At 39.7% G+C, this 16,368-nt stretch overlaps 1 protein-coding gene across 1 annotated transcript in view; it reads right to left on the bottom strand.

The window, feature by feature from the left end:
- AGXT2 (alanine--glyoxylate aminotransferase 2) overlaps window positions 1–16,368 on the bottom strand; it is a 1,286,299-nt gene that overhangs the window by 1,023,986 nt on the left and 245,945 nt on the right. The gene's annotated exons all lie outside the window — the stretch shown is intronic.

Below are 16,368 nucleotides of genomic sequence, written 5' to 3'. Positions count from 1 at the left end.
ACTAGGCTATCAGCCCAAGGGCCTAAGTAAGCCTAGCCAACAAGGCTTCCTGGCTTACGCCACCCAAGAAAGTTATTTTCCTGTGTTCCTGTCGAGCAGAGCCACTGAAGTGATCCTTGGGGTGTATTTCCTATTTCCCATCCACTTATCAAGATTTTTCTTGAAGCGTGCTAATGAGGAACTTTGCTTGACATAGATGGGTAGCTTGTTCCAGAGTATGGGAAGTCTCTGGGACAGGAATCTATCCCTCCAGCATGTCCTGTTTATTGTGGTAACACGATTTAGATCCCTAGAGCATGTGGCTTGGAGGGATTGGGATTTCTTTAGGTGTAGCATGTCCAACAGCTCTGGGTTTGACATAGCTTTATATGTTAAGCAGAGATCACCTTGGACTAGGTGATATGCTACAGAGTAAAGCTGGAGTTTTTTTGAGACCGTCAGTGTAGGGCATCTGTTTGAGGCATAATCCTCTTTGTGAGGTACTTTTGCGGCCTTTCGAGTAGTGTCGAGTAGAGGGGAACAATGACCTCTTTTTTCCTAGATGAGAACCCTTTTGTGATGAGGTGTGCCATGTAGAAGGATTTCCTGACTACTGTGGTGATGTGATTATTAAAGGAGAGACTACTGTCCACCTGGGTCCCCAGGTCTCTTATCACACATTCGGCATTAAGTAGACTGCCACCTATGTGGTAGTTCATGGGTACAAAGTTTTTACCAAAGGGGATGACAATGCACTTTTTGGCATTGAGCTTGAGACCATGGCTCTGACACCAGGCATCTGTCTCAGTGAGGCCCTTCTGTAGGATGTCCACATCATTTGGGGACTCAACTATGGCTCCTAGTTTGCAGTCATCTGCAAACTTCATTAGCCAGAGGCCTTCTGTGTTAGTCTGTACTTCAAAGAAGTAGATACCAAACAGGAGATGTCCCAGGACTGAACCCTGTGGTACTCCACTTGTCACTGGTTTGAAGTCAGATTTGGAGTCTGCAACTTTTACAGTGTGGGTTCTGTCAGTGAGCCAATTGGCAACCCATCTTGTGACGTAGGGATTTATACCTAGTTTAGTGAGTTTAGCTATAATTCCAGAATGGGGGATGGTGTCGAAAGCCTTGGCGAGGTCAAGATAGGCTGTGTGAACCACCCTATCCTCGTCTACAGCTTTGGTGACTGCCTCAAAGAAGTCGATCAGGTTCAGGAGGCACGATCTGCCTTTCACAAACCCGAACTGGGTGGGGTCCAGAGTTTGGATGTTACCAATGTCTTTGTTTATGAGTTTCATGGCCTTACAGACCAGCTCATCAGGCTTATACAGCTATAGTTCCCGGAATCAGTGGTGGCTCCCCCTTTGTGGAGTGGGATAAGTGTTTCTGTGCGCCATTCAGTGGGTACAAAGCCTGATGTGAGACTATGATTGTACATGGTGCTTAGGCGGGGAGCCAGTTCCTTCTGAAGTTCGTGTAAAATGCAGCCTGGGATGTTGTCTGGTTCCGTGGATGCTGTGTCTTTGGCTTAAGAGAATGCAGCTTTTACTTGTATAGTTGTGATTACAGGGAGTTGCATTCTTCCTATATAGATATGGGCCCTTTAGGGGGTGAGAGGGGGGTAATGTTAGTACTGAACCTATCTGCCAGGACGTTGGCAATATCAGTTGGTTCTGTAATTTTCATGCCGTTGTGCTGTAACTCAGAGCAGATCTGGGTGTTGCCATTGAGATTCTTGACATAGCTATAGAATGCTTTGTGGTTGTCCCTAGAATCTGTGGTGATTTTGTTTTCGTAGCTAGCTTTGGAGGATCTTATATGGGATCTCAGCTTCTTACTGAGGCTGACCAGGGAACTCCTCCATTCAGAGGATTTTACACTCTTTTGCAACAGTTTCTTTCTTCAGTTGTAGAGTTTGTTTATGGCAGGGGACCACCAGATTGGCTTCCTTTTTTTGGAGGATAGCATCTTAGTTCTGTTTGGGATAGCACGATCCATGCACTCATGTAAGTGCTTATAGAGTGCGTTTGTGTGGGATTCAGCAGTGGTAACTGTATTGTCCATCTGCATGGGTGTCATGAAGTTCGCCACTTCTGTCTTAAGAAGCATGAAGTTGACTTTGTAGAAATTTTTTACCTTGATTTCCTTAATGGGGGTGGGGGTGGGATGTGGATATTGAGAGTGATTAGCTTATGGTCGGATCTGACCAACAAGCAGTTGACTTCAGGTGTGGAACACCAGTCACTCATGTTGGTAATGACTAGGTCTAGGATATTGTTGCCCCCTGGTGGGGGTGTGGATAAGTTGATCTAGGGTATTGGAATTTATGAATTCCAGAAAGCATTGAGTGAAGGAGTTGGTACATGAGTAGTTTTCCCAGTTAATGGTGGGGTAGTTGGAATCACCCATTATTAGGGTGTTTGGTTGAACCCTAATATTTTCCAGTATATCAAGAAAAGAGGAGTGGGAATCCTGGGACATAGTGGGGAATCTGCAGCAAGCTACAATTTGGATTGCAGTTTTGCCCAGAGTTAGTTGCACTTGGATAACCTTGGATGCATTATGCTGGGCAACTATCCTGGAGGTGTGTATATCCTTAATGAATATGCACACACCTCTGCCTTTGGTGTTCCGGTCCAGGTTAAGTGGCTGAAAATTGTGGTATGAGTTATAGCGTGGTAATGCAGGGGTTCTCTCAGGACCCTTGAACCAAGTCTCAGTCACTGCACAGATATCGATGTTCTCCATTTTAAGGAGTGCCTCAAGGGAGTGCATTTTGAGGTTTAGACTTCTAGCATTGAATAGCATTACCCTCAGTTTTTGCTTGAGTGTTCCTGTTATAGTGGTGAATTTGTCATTTGAACCTTGCCTAAAAAAGGCACTATAGGGGCAACAAGAGCCTTAGCCAGTATCCAGAATCCCAGGGGTGAAAGGTGCAGGCCATCTCTGGCAAGGCATCGTGGTCTGTTGACCATGTCATCCCAGGCAGACAGATACTGGATCCCCTTAGAATGACACCAGAAGCTTAGCCAATTGATGAAGTGAATCATTTTGACCTTGCACTGCGGTATCATTCTGGGTGATGGCAGGATGCTACTCAGGGCTAGGGTCATACCTGCCTGAACTACAAAATCGGAGAGTTCTTCCATGTCCCTTTTCATGTAGTTCAGGGAGGTACATCTCATGTCATTCACACCAACATGGACAATGACAGAGTCATATTTGTACTTGATGTGGAGTGACCTTAGTGTGTGGGTTATGTGGCGGATCCTGGCACTCAACAGGCAGCTGAAGGTAACCTTCTCCTTGTATAGCCTGGTGACTATAGAGTCACCTATGACTAGTGTGTTGGCTATGTTGTTTTGCCTTATGGGCTGTGGTTGAGTGGCACACTGAGTCATTTGGGTTGTGTTGGGGGGGTGGAGGTTGCCTACGTTTCTGCTTTGGAGGTATCTGTTGCTTGAGCAGATTATTATAGAGAGCCTCTGCAAATGTTTTTGTGTTTCTATGTGTGGATTTTGGTGGTATAGGTTTAGTGGGACTATGTGATGAGGGTGGTGTGGTGCAAGTGTTTACCTTCTCCTCTTGACTGTAAAGTTAAGTCTTGGTTGGAGAGAGCTTTACCTCCAGTATGGCTAGATAAGTGCATCTCTCACAGGTTGTGGTGTTGGGTCGTAGGAGGAAAGGGTTGTCTGTGTACATGAGGCAATTGCTACATTGCCCCAAGATGCCCAGAGTCATCAGTTAGACAGGAAAGAACATTGGGAGCTGACCCTTCGACATGCCTGAATAAAACACTACTTTCCTTTAGACAAGTGAGGAAAGTGAGTATAAGAGCTGTTTTTCCTAAGCAAGTGAGGAAAGTAAGTACAAAAACTGTTTTTCTCTAGGTAAAGAGGAAGGTTGAGTGCTGTAGTAATTTGTAGTTTATTTAGTGCTAACAAGTTCTGAACAAGTGCTGAGCATAGAAAAGCAAATTCAAGTACTAAAACTAAGAATCTGTACCTGGATCTTGTGGTAGATAGGCTACCTAGTGCTTATCACTCCCACTGATAAGCTAGAATGCTTCCCTCCAACACAGAAAGGCTTGGGGGACTCAGAAGCTTACAAACAGTCCTGGATACAGCAAATCTGTATCTGGACTAGACTAGTTATAGGAAAGGTGAGAAACAAGCGCAAATGTGGGCTTTTAAACCAGAAGGTTGAAAGAGATGGAAAAACTGCCCAAACAGCCAATAAACTACAATTTCCGGGCGAGGAACCACTCCTGTGGTAGATAGGCCACCTAGTGCTTACCATTCCCACTGATAAGCTAGAATGCTTCCCTCCAACACAGAAAGGCTTGGGGGGCTCAGAAGCTTACAAGCAGTCCTGGATGCAGCAAATCTGTATCTGGACTAGACTAGTTACAGGAAAGGTGGGAAACAAGCACAAACATGGGCTTTTAAACCAGAAGGTTGAAAGAGATTTAAAAACTGCCCAAACAGGCAATAAAACACCATTTCTGGGCCAGAAACCACTCTTGTGGTAGATAGGCTACCTAGTGCTTACCACTCCCACTGATAAGCTAGAAGGCTTCCCACCAACAGAGAAAGGTTTGGGGGGCTCAGAAGCTTGCAAACAGTCCTGGATACAGCAAATCTGTATTTGGACTAGACTAGTTACAGGAAAGATGGGAAACAAGTGCAAATGTGGGCTTTTAAACCAGAAAGTTGAAAGAGATGGAAAAACTGCCCAAACAGCCAATAAACTACAATTTCTGGGCCAGGAACCACTCCTGTGGTAGATAGGCTACCTAGTTCTTACCACTCCCACTGATAAGCTAGAATGCTTCCTTCTAACACAGAAAGGCTTGGGGGGGGGGCTCAGAAGCTTACAAGCAGTCCTGGATACAGCAAATCTGTATCTGGACTAGACTAGTTACAGGAAAGGCAGGAAACAAGCTTAGACACATTTTTTTTGGGAAAGTGGAAAGGGAGAAGGGAGAAACAGAAGATAATTCAAAATTAAGGACCTAAGTGGCTTGCCCTTCACAAATGTTCTCTCTGTATTAGGTAGAGTGAGCTACTGACACTAGAGTGGAATAGAGCTGGGATAGAGCTGAACAGATGGGACTGGTATGAGTGTCTGAAGTCAAAATATGATCTCACTGTACTCGGTTGAGTGAGCAAATGAGATAGACCCATGAGGAGTGCTCAAACACAAATTTACAGGAGGGGCTGCAATTCTGAAGCCACCAAGATTAATACCAGAACAAGAACAGGGAGAGCGGGCAGGAAACTAACTGCAGAGACAGAGAGAGACCACAGTATTCTATGAAACAATTAAATATAAAAATAAATAACTACAGAGAGACACAGACCACAGTATTCAGTGAAACAATTAAATAGACAGAAAAATAAAATGCAGTGTAATCTTAAACACTGCAAGTTTGTACTTAACTCGGCTAGTAATGCAGTTGAGTATAGGTATGTAGCAGAAGTCAAACAACTCAGGTATTCAGCAGTAATAAATTCAAAGATATGTGACTCACTTATAAATACAGAGAAACCCTCTAGGCTAAGACTTTAACACTGAATATCAGTGAAGTGAGACACAATAGCCCCCACTAATTGCAGAGACAGAGGGAGACCAACATATTCTATGAAACAATTAAATAGAAAAATAAATAACTACAGAGAGACACAGACACAATATTCAATGAAACAAATAGAAAACTGAAATGCAGTACAATCTTTAACACTGCAAGTTTGTACTTAACTCAGCTAGTAATGCAGTTGATTGTAGGTATGTAGCAGAAGTCAAACAACTCAGGTATTCAGCAGTAATAAGCACTTTATAATATAACACAAGGATAATGAATGCAGTTTGATCTCTCTATCTGAAAATCTTACTGACTGTAAACAGGTAGATTTATTTATGTATGTATTTTAATTAATTAATTAACTATCATTTGTTAACCAGGGGAGAACACTGATTACATAAGGCCAATTTCAATCTTAGCCCAGGGAGTATAGCTGGAGTACAAATGAAAAAAAAATGTATGTGTGTTTGTGTGTTTATATATATATATATATATATATATATATATATATATATATATATATATGTATACTTATACCGGTTTGGCATAATGGTTAAGCTCTTCATCTACACGCAAGGTACAGGGTTTGATTCTGACCTCATATTATTGACCAAGCTTAAAATGGCCCTTCAGGGGAGTTAGCCTAGCATTCACTTATGAACTATGAATATAAAAATGACATCTACATGGGTCTAAATAATTTTTGCATGTCCAAAGACTGTTTAAGACATACTACTTCTCACTAATCAGAATAATAGCATCTGTCCAGTGAATGCATTGCTTCCTGAGATCAGTATTAGCCTGCCTAACTAAAGTTTCTATCATAATTACAGCAAAAATCTGAAAGTTACCATAAAGGAGATAAAAGTGGAACACAAATTAAAATTAGCATGCAAAGCAATGATAATCAAATACTTGTTTAATTTCATCAGGTGCTTAAGGACTAACAATTAACAATACCCTTAATTCATAATGGTATTAACCTATCTGACCATAAAGATCATTTTAATATAGATTCAGATAAATTTAGTGACAACTTCACACTAGAAATAGTCGTTTATGTTTCACAAATTTTCAAGTCCCTCCCTCCTCTAAGATTATTATGGAATATGTCCTAAATGAACTCCCTAAATGTAAAAATACCACCTGTATGGGCTCTGAAAACACACCTAGTTACTTAATTAACCATTCCAAACTCACCTTCTCTGAAGCACTTTTAAGACTGTTTAACTTTAAAGAGAGCAACAGGATATGCTCCTGAGGTATGGTATATGGCTGTTCTTATATCCCTCTGTGAAACAGGCTCCATCTTTGATCACAGGAACTATAGATCCATCAGCCTAATAAGCAAAATTTGTAAAGTCTTGGAATGTATTATGTATCATATCATATTTTATAAACTTTGATATAAAAAAACATCTTATTGCTCTACACTCACCACAATACATTTTCCTCAAAGACAGGTCACGTCTACTGAATTTTGTAAACTTCTTTGGTGACGTCTCTGAGACTGTAGATAGTGGCCATACTCTTAATTACAAAGTATCTGGATCTAAGCTAGGCATTTGACAATGTTCCCCTGCTGGACATTTAAATAAGCACAAAAGCCTAAATGTGCACTATTATAAGATGGTTAACTCATTGACGGTCAGACAGAGCCCACATAGTTAAAGGACTAGGTGCCACCTAAGAAAGCAAAAAGGTTTCGTAGCAATCTGTGGGCTTTAGTAGTGGGACACCTTCTGTTTAGCATCTATTTCTCAGATCTCCAAAGCACTAACTAACCCAGATAGATGACTGAATACATTTGCTGATGGCTGCAAGTTTCACATTGTTGTTCACTCTAATATCATGTGACTATGGGAAGGATTAAAGCATCCAAATCTAAACAGGCTTAAATTACATGCAAAAAGTGCAACTGTGACTAGTGGTAAACAAATCCTCACGGCAGATTTCAGTATAAACAGCACTCCATTCCAGACTGAAACAGTCCTCAAAAAATCATGAGACCTTCATCCAAACCAAAGAGGAAAAAGGCCAGGCAGACAACCAGTCTGGTTTGGATGTGAGTTGCAATATTCTGCAGACAGCTTAATGGTTATGGACATCAGCTGGGTTAAAGACAATGTATTTCTAAGTATAGCCAAACATTCCACTTATGCTGTGCTGACGAGGTCATATGAAGGCTGAATGCATGCCCACAGCTGGTTAGGTTTGGCTTTATTGGCCTGAATGTATCCACAACAACTTAAAAACAAAGACCTAACAAGAAAAAGTAAAAAGTCATGGACATTCAGAAGACATATAGCTGAAACACGATGTCCTTATGGGGTCATTTTCACATATCCTATGGGCCTCTATTACATGAGGTTTAAGGTATCACACAGTGAAAAACTCCAGTTGGCTGGGTTTATCTTCTAATTTTACTATATAGTTTTTCTGTGTGACCTTTTTACTCTCTGTTTCAGATTAGAGAGGAAAAAGGGAGGTGATGCAGGGAGAAGTTCAGTAAACGTACCTCTCAATCTAATACAGCATGAAATCTGAACAAAGCCATAAATAAAGGGGGAACAAAAGCCCAAAAACAGGAACAATTTTTAAATGCTGCTCTTACAATCTTATAAAGTTGATAGGATAACCGATTTTTTCTTTTTTGCATTAGCATGAATTTTATGAAGGGTATGAAGTCTAAAACGCAAATGTATTTTGTCATTTTCTGACTTCAGTCCTTAATGATTTGCCAGAAAAACACAATTTTATGAGAAACAAACCAAAAATAAGAGGCAATAATCTGGACAGTTGAGAGGTATGTCAGTGAATGGTGTGTGGATGAACAATGTCTGCCTGTCCAGGCTATCAGGGAGAAAGGATGGGGTAAGGCAGCAGCTTCTGTGAGAAAAATGCTAGCACAGCTGTTAGAAAAAATGTCAGAGCAATAAAAGATATATACTAATCTTAAATTGTAGGAATGTCTGATTGACTGGTCAAAGGATTTTCACATTACATGAATATAGGACAAAGTCCTGACTGGTAAACATTCTGAATGAAAATAGGCCTGTATCTAGTGTTAAATGGGTGAAAGATGTAGATGATTTGTTTCTCAATAAGTTGGGGGAAAAAGAACAGGAGAGTTGTGAAGGTTCAGGCAGATGGATGCACACTCCTCGATCCAGTTTCTTCCCATGATTACAGTGGTACAGCAAGACTGAAGGCAGCCTTTCTCTTTAAGAGTTACTGTGGGTATGTTTTACAAGGCTGAGGTAATGGTTAACACAGTGCAGGTTTGCACTGAGACAGAGTTGTTAAGGATGCAATGGGTGATATGAAGAAGGAACAGACTGACTTACTGGCCATGTCCCTGAAGAGGAAAAACAGCAGAAAGGGAGGTGAGGATGAGACATAATTGCTGGCAGTGCAGTTACCAAAGACAGACAAGATACTATGAAGTAAAGAGAAAGGCATCTCTTTGGAGAGGACTAAAAGACAATGCACCACAGCTCTGGTGAGAAACAGCCTCAGTGTTTGGTCATCATGTGATCATAGCTGAAGAGACAGAATTAAGAATTAAGAACACTCTACTGCTGCTAACATACATATATAGGGCGGAAGGAGCCAGGAGATCCCAAGTGGAAGATGAAGAGAGGGAAAAGCAAAGCATTGTCCATATCCCACAGTGATTATTCTGCTAGTAAGACTGAAAAAAAGTAGCTAGAATATGAAGAGGAAGCACAGAAGAGAATGATCAGGAGGAAACCACAATGGGGTATAGAGTACATGAGCAGGAAGCAGCAAAGCATCCAAAGATGGATGGGAGGGAACAGTTTACTTATTATGTCATGCATGGAGGCATGTGTGGGCAGCATAGTGGCACAGCAGTAGTGTTATCAACTTACAGAGGCCCTCCTGTTCAGTTCTCAGCTGGGAGTGCTTTCTATATAGAGTCGGCATGTCCTCCTGGTGTTCACTTTTCTTTTTTTGGGTGCTCTGGTTTCTTCCTACATTCCGGAGACATGCAGTAGGTGGACTTGAACACTGTAAACTGGCTGTATGTGTGGGTGAGCATACATGTGTTTCTGGTATGGGAGGGCAACTATGGCAGGGCTTGCCACCCGGTGGTATAAATATTGGCTCTAAATTATGGTCACTGTTGATGTGACACCCAGACTTCATGTGCAAAATCAGGATAAAGAGAGTTATTTATGGATGGATGCATGAAGTGGCGACAAGTCAATTTATTATCTCATTGCACAGGACAAAACTAGATGTCTGGTCAAGGATGAGAAATACTGAATAGAAAGATCAGTCAGCATGAATAACATTTACATGGCTTAAAAACGCAACAGGATACTAAAAATGCTCTATATAAGCATTCTAAGACTGTTATTTTAAACTTTTTTGTTCTTGTCTGACATTGTTGTTGAAAGTGCCAAGCTTAAAGGGGACTTGGACAAACCTATTAGAAATGAATGAATTGTGTTGGCAGCTCAGACTAGGGGCAAACCTAATGTCATTCAAACATGAGGTTAATTGCATTTTAAAAAAGAAATCAGTCAAGTTATAATCAACTAATCATTACTGGTTAGTGACAGGTCAGCAGGTATCATGTGACTTGCTCATTCCTTATTTTAGCACTGTTTTTTGAATGTCATTTAATTTTTGAAGAAGTCTATATATTGAAAAGATGACAACAATAATGTATGTTGTCGTGGTGTTTCCTTTGTTGAGTGACATGTTTTGCTTTGGCTACTTTTAATGTTTCCTTTATTTGGCAATTGGTTCATTTCGGCTTTTTCCTTTTAGAATGTTCTTTAAATGGTTTTTATTTTTTTTTTAAATATACCCCATGCAATGTTTTATCTGAATGTACTTATTAATATGTTTTTTGACTTAAGTATATTGAACAAGTTTATTTGTACGGCAGGGGGCTGTATATAGGAAGAGGATGAGCACAGCAGCCATAACGTTGTTACTGTAAAGGGGTAAGAAGTGCATCTGTAAGAAAATCGGAAAGGAGTAAGAATGGATTGTGTTTAAGGACAACAGTTCATTGTTAGCACTGATGTTAGGAAAGTGAAAACATTTATATAGTTAGGGAATAGCACAATAGGTGTGGATTATATCTCCTATATCTGTTTTTTTTTTGTTGATATTTTTTTTTTTTTTTTGCCGGAAGCAGCAGCATGTAGCCTGTTAGCATAGATGCTATGATAAATGCTACAGATGTAGGGGGGAGAATTTGGCATAATGGTTAAGGTCTTGACCTGGCAGATACAAGTTACAGGGTTTGATTCTTAAAATAGGGGTTGGCATAATGGTTAAAGGTGTTTACCTTACAGACACAAGGTGCAGAGTTTGATTCTCACATAGGTTTAAAATGGCCCACATGGCAGTTAGCTTAGTACTATCCTATGAACTATGCATATAATTTGTGATGTCCGTTAGCTGAAATGTTGAAGCAATAGGCAAATATAAATGTTTTTCCTATGTGTAGGTTCAAATCCCAGTGTAGCCTATTTGGGGGTTGATGACTGCCACAATGATTAAGGTGGTTACCTTACAGGCACAAGATACAGGGTTTGATTTCTCTCCTTAGGAAGCATGGCTAGGCTTAAATATACCCCATGGGGTCGTTAGTCTAGTAATCACATATGAACATAAGTTAGAACTGAAGTTTATGAAGCTGTGTTAGATGAAGGCTAGGAATAAAGGAGAAGATAGTAGTAGATACTCTTTAAGGGAGGTGTAGTTGAGGGTACATAAGGAGAAAGATTGTGGAAGGAGGGGAGAGAATGTGGTGGTGGGATTCTGGGGTAGTTTGGCACTGGTGCTAGAAGTCATTAGAGAAAGACACTCTACATAGTCAATAGGTAAAATGGAAGAGAACAGGTAACGTAAGGCAGCAGCCAGGTAGAATTATTCTCTAACCACTTTTGATTTATTGTTTTATAGTTTGGATATATTCGTTGGTTTCTTGCCATTTTTGCTCTTTTTTCCTGCAGTGATACATTACTTTAAATTCGTTTTTTCTTGGAATTTTAAAAGTTTTGAATATTTGACATTATGGTAGTTTATTTAGCAGATAATGAGAACACGACAATATTTAATTCTAGGATCTGCCAGGTAGGGTTGCTCTGTGACTATTTTTGATTTTCTCATAAGTTCATAGGCTAGTTGGTGTAGAGTAGACTAACAACCACTGGGGCCTTATCAGCATAGCCATGCAACACAATTCTATCTCACATGTTATTGTACCTTAGAGGTTATTTTTTAGGGGTGCATGTTAGGGCATGATTTAATGGTTTTCTGTGTCCATCAGAGACATAGATGCCAGTCAAGGGTGTCTGATTTCCCATCCACTGGTCCATATTGCAATTGAATAGGGTTATGAAAGGGCTCTGATTCACATGGATGGGAAGTCTATTACAGGAAATGGGGATTCTCTATAATATGTACGTGTGCCTCCAACATGTCCTATTTAAGTTGTGAGCAAAGTTTAAATTCTTAGATTTAGTAGTTCTGTGCTGGTCATTTTGTAGATATGCACAAGATCCATCAGAGTGGGATCTAACGTTGCCTTGTATGCCATGCAGAAATCGCACATCAGCAGTCTTTAGGAAACAGCGTATATTGATAGGGTTTGAAATTATCTAAATTGAAATTGTATTTACATCCTGTATTCTTTTTGTGAGGAACCTCTGTGGGCATTCCAGTAGTTGTATTTCCCTAGTCAGGTACCTACAGAAGGGAGCATTACACTCAATGATGGGTCGGAAGATGACTGAATATAGTGCCACATTCACTTCCCTGGACCTAGATGCCATGCCCTTACTTATAAGTTTAGTTACAACGCATGATTTTCTTATAATCTTAGACACATGTTGGTTGATAACCAGGTTGCTATCTACATGAATCCCCCCTGACCACTGTGTCTACCTTTATGGGTGTTTTATCAATGAGGTAGTTTCTGTGGGCAGCCAGTTTCCTGAAAGCATTATTAGGCATGTTTTGGCATTGAGTTCTAAGCTGTAGCTTTGGAACCAGTCATTTGTCCATGATAGACCTTCCTGTAAGATGTTAGAATCTTGGAGGGCTTCCATGATTGCTTGTAGCTTGCAATCATCTGCAATCTTGGTAAGCCATAGGCCTTTCATATTCTCCTTTACTTCCAAGAAACAGATGCCAAAGAGAAGCAGACCCAGCACAGAGGCCTGGAGGACTCTAATCATGACTGGCCTCTTTGTGGAGGTGGTCTCTTAAATTCTAACTTCTTGGGTCCTGTCTGTGAGCCTATCCAGTGAGTTACATATCTTCAGTAAGCCCACCTACTCAAATAGTCTCTTACATTTTGACAGCTGTCACCCCCTGCATCAAAAGAAGGCACTTGTAAAAGGACAGGGGGTACGGCGTGCTAGGATGATATCTGAATATGATTATTTCATAGAGCAAATGGTGACCCTAAAAGGGATGTTAACACACAGAAGTTACCCTGTTACCTATATAAATAATATTTCTTAAGGAGGTAATAAATAAGAGGGCCAACAGTTACTTTTTCCCCCTACTTAGTACAGGGGAAGGGTCATTAATTAACGAAAACCAAGAGACTAGGACTCCATTTAACAAATCAGCTATATTTAAATTTAATCAACATTTTTATTACATTTGGAACATGATCAAACATAACTGGAACATTTTTAGCATTGATGCAGAACAAGCACAGTTACTAGGTCCTGTCCCTAGCATTGTGTACAAGAAAGATTGTAGTATCAAAAACATGCTGGAAAGGCAGAAACATGATCTTGACATAGGGACGGGGATGGTAAAGTGCTGTTATTGCTTACAATGCCAATATATTATTGAGGCTAAGGAGATTTGTATTCCCAACTATGGGAGATATATTATACGTGGGAAAGTCTCTTGTAATAGTAAAGCAGTGGATTACTTGGCCCTATGCTCCCAATGTCCAAGTTTCTATATTGGTAAAACACAAAATGCGTTTAGGAGTAGAATATACCAACACTACTATGATATTAACAGAAAAGATGGTAAACGTGCATTGGCAGCACATGTAGCAGCCAATGAAGGACATGGGTTCAAATTTATTATTATAGAACAGGTTAGAATGGGAGAAAGAGGTGGGCCACTTAATGATTTTTTAGAATTGTCAGAGCTTAGATGGCAAATTAGAATGAATGCGTCAGAAGTACCAGGTCTTAATAGTGCAGTATCCACCAGCTCTGTTCTTAGGCTTAAGGCACAATTTTTTATATGACAGTCATTGATACCAATTTTAGTATAGGGGGTAGAATGCAATATAAATTTTTATATTTTTCATATGCATAGATATCCATTGTTTTCTTTGAATGTTTTTAAATCCAACATATGGTTCATTCATTGGATACATTTTATGTATTTTTATAATTTTTTTTACATGTATTATTTCTATTTAGAGTGCTATGTATTATGTGTGTGGCTCTTTAAATGTGCTTTTAGGGCATTATTTTATTAATTAGTTAATTATGTTCATTAACTTGATGGGGTTACATATATAAGGCTGTTGGGTAATATGTTGCATTATTCTGAAAAAGTTTCTATTCAAGAGATGAAAGCGCTCAATAAACGTTGATTGTGTGGATTGGGCCTTGGTTAACTGCTTTTTGGATTTATGGTTTTTTTTGAGGATAATTTTTGCAGGCAGGTAGAGTATCTGGGAGGTCTTTGATGTTTGCAAAGACTGCATTTAATAACTCAACATAAGTGGGTCTATGTGTGGGGTGCGTACTATGTGTGGTGGGTATAGTATCTGTGTTTCTGCCAATGAGAATATTATGAGTGTTTGTACATGAGATTTTGGCCTCTAGAGACATTATGTGTATTTGTAAATGGTTGTCAGTGAACATTAAAACATTGTTCCATTAAAATTGTTCAATTGTCTTATTATACCCATATCCACCAAACTGGCTGCAGAGAAATTCGGAAAATGCATGATGTCAGGTCCTTTATTGGGTGAGCTACAAGGGGACAGTGTATGAGGGGGTTAATAGAAGGCCAACTAAGGGTGCTTTTGGGGCTAGAGACTAAAGCTGGCTTATATAATACTAAATAATTCAAGGGGCAGTGCTGCTCAACAGACAAACTCACTGCTCTGTGCTACTCAATGCGCAAAGTAGTTACTCTACATTCTTTGAGTTACTGTTACAGTTTCAGGGGTGATGTGATTTTATAGGTCAATATTGTTTTCTAGGTGTCTGTGTCTGTACAGGGCATTGTGTCAATAAAGGATACTATCCATCACCAGTGCACGAGGAGCAATGGTGCACAGATGATTTTAATTTATACAGGCACTTAAAACACAGGAAAGCGGCTTTTTAAGTGCTCTGGCCAATAAAACAATTACACTTACAGCTTTCTCATGTGTTTCACAACTCAGATAGACCAGACCACCTCCTATTACCACTAGATGGACAATTCAAGTCATCTTAATGGAGAATCACAGATTGCTTGAGAGAGTAATGCTTCGATAAAACAAGTTACACTACCTGGACAAGGTAGTTTTGAGTATTAGAGACCTTTAAAATGTTTTAAAGTGCAAAATCAACAACTAAAGCAAGACTCACAGAAGTGTGAAAAGCCCTAATTAACCCATTGAACCCTCCCCTTATTATGTCATTAAATTCAGTGCCCCTTGAGTAGCCCATTCTTTATGCAAATTTGATGTTAGAAGCTGGTCTTAGTCAAAAATGCCTAGTTAAGTACAAAGAAACAAAGAAACAAATACATAAATAGCCACCACTTAGGATGCCAGTCTACACTGTTCATATCTGCACTTCAAAGTTTGACTGAATTTATGGTGGTCTGCACATTGTCAAGAACAAGTGTCTCCCTACAATTTGTAAAATAACCCAGTCTCTGTAGCTCTGCATCCTAATTTGATGTACTCCTCTGCTAGATAATATATATATATATATATATATATATATATATATATATATATATATATATATATATATATATATATATATATATATGTGTGTGTGTATAGGTTTACTATAAAAAAGGCAGAAATTCATTTCAACGCCAGGCACCTGTTCGAACATGGTAGGAGTGACATCTAGAATGTCGACATTAAAGCAATCGTCAGTTTGGAAGATCGTAAACAAGGCAGAGACATGAAGCATGTCTGGAAATGGCAACTGTCAACATTAACATCGAAAACAGATTTCCGATGTTATATGTCGATCTTTGACCTCATTAATATTCATGAGGTCGATGAAATGCATCAATTACATCACCGTTCATGGCTGTAAATCTCACGATTATGATAGTAATCCTATATATTTGTGTGTGTGTGTGTGTGTGTGTATGTGTGTGTGTGTGTGTGTGTGTGTGTGTGTGTGTGTGTGTGTATATATACACACACACACACACACACACACACACACACACACACACACACACACACACAAAATATAGCTGTAGGACACCCAATCAAATGGAAACAATACCAACACCCAGGAAACAGACATTAAAATGTCAAATAATCAAATATCAATATGTGCTGTGCATGCACCAGGAGATTACCCCAGAATGGATTACACCAATGCCAAGTGTTTTTGCAGAGGGGCAAGCTCTCCACACCCTTTCTAATTATTTATACTAACTCTGAGATTGCAGAATCATCGGGCAAAGGGAATATTCCCTTACCCAGATATTGTCGACCATCTGTCTATATTGGCCAAACAAGTGTCAGCATTGTGTCTATTTGATCGTGTGTTCTGCATCCATATGTGTGTGCCATATGTGTG

This window comes from Protopterus annectens, chromosome 1.part0, assembly GCF_019279795.1.
Source record: "Protopterus annectens isolate FY-2018-M chromosome 1.part0, PAN1.0, whole genome shotgun sequence".
NCBI classification, from domain to species: Eukaryota; Metazoa; Chordata; order Ceratodontiformes; family Protopteridae; genus Protopterus; species Protopterus annectens.
Note: the sequence above shows the minus strand (reverse complement) of the source record. Positions and strands in the feature narration are given on the sequence as shown.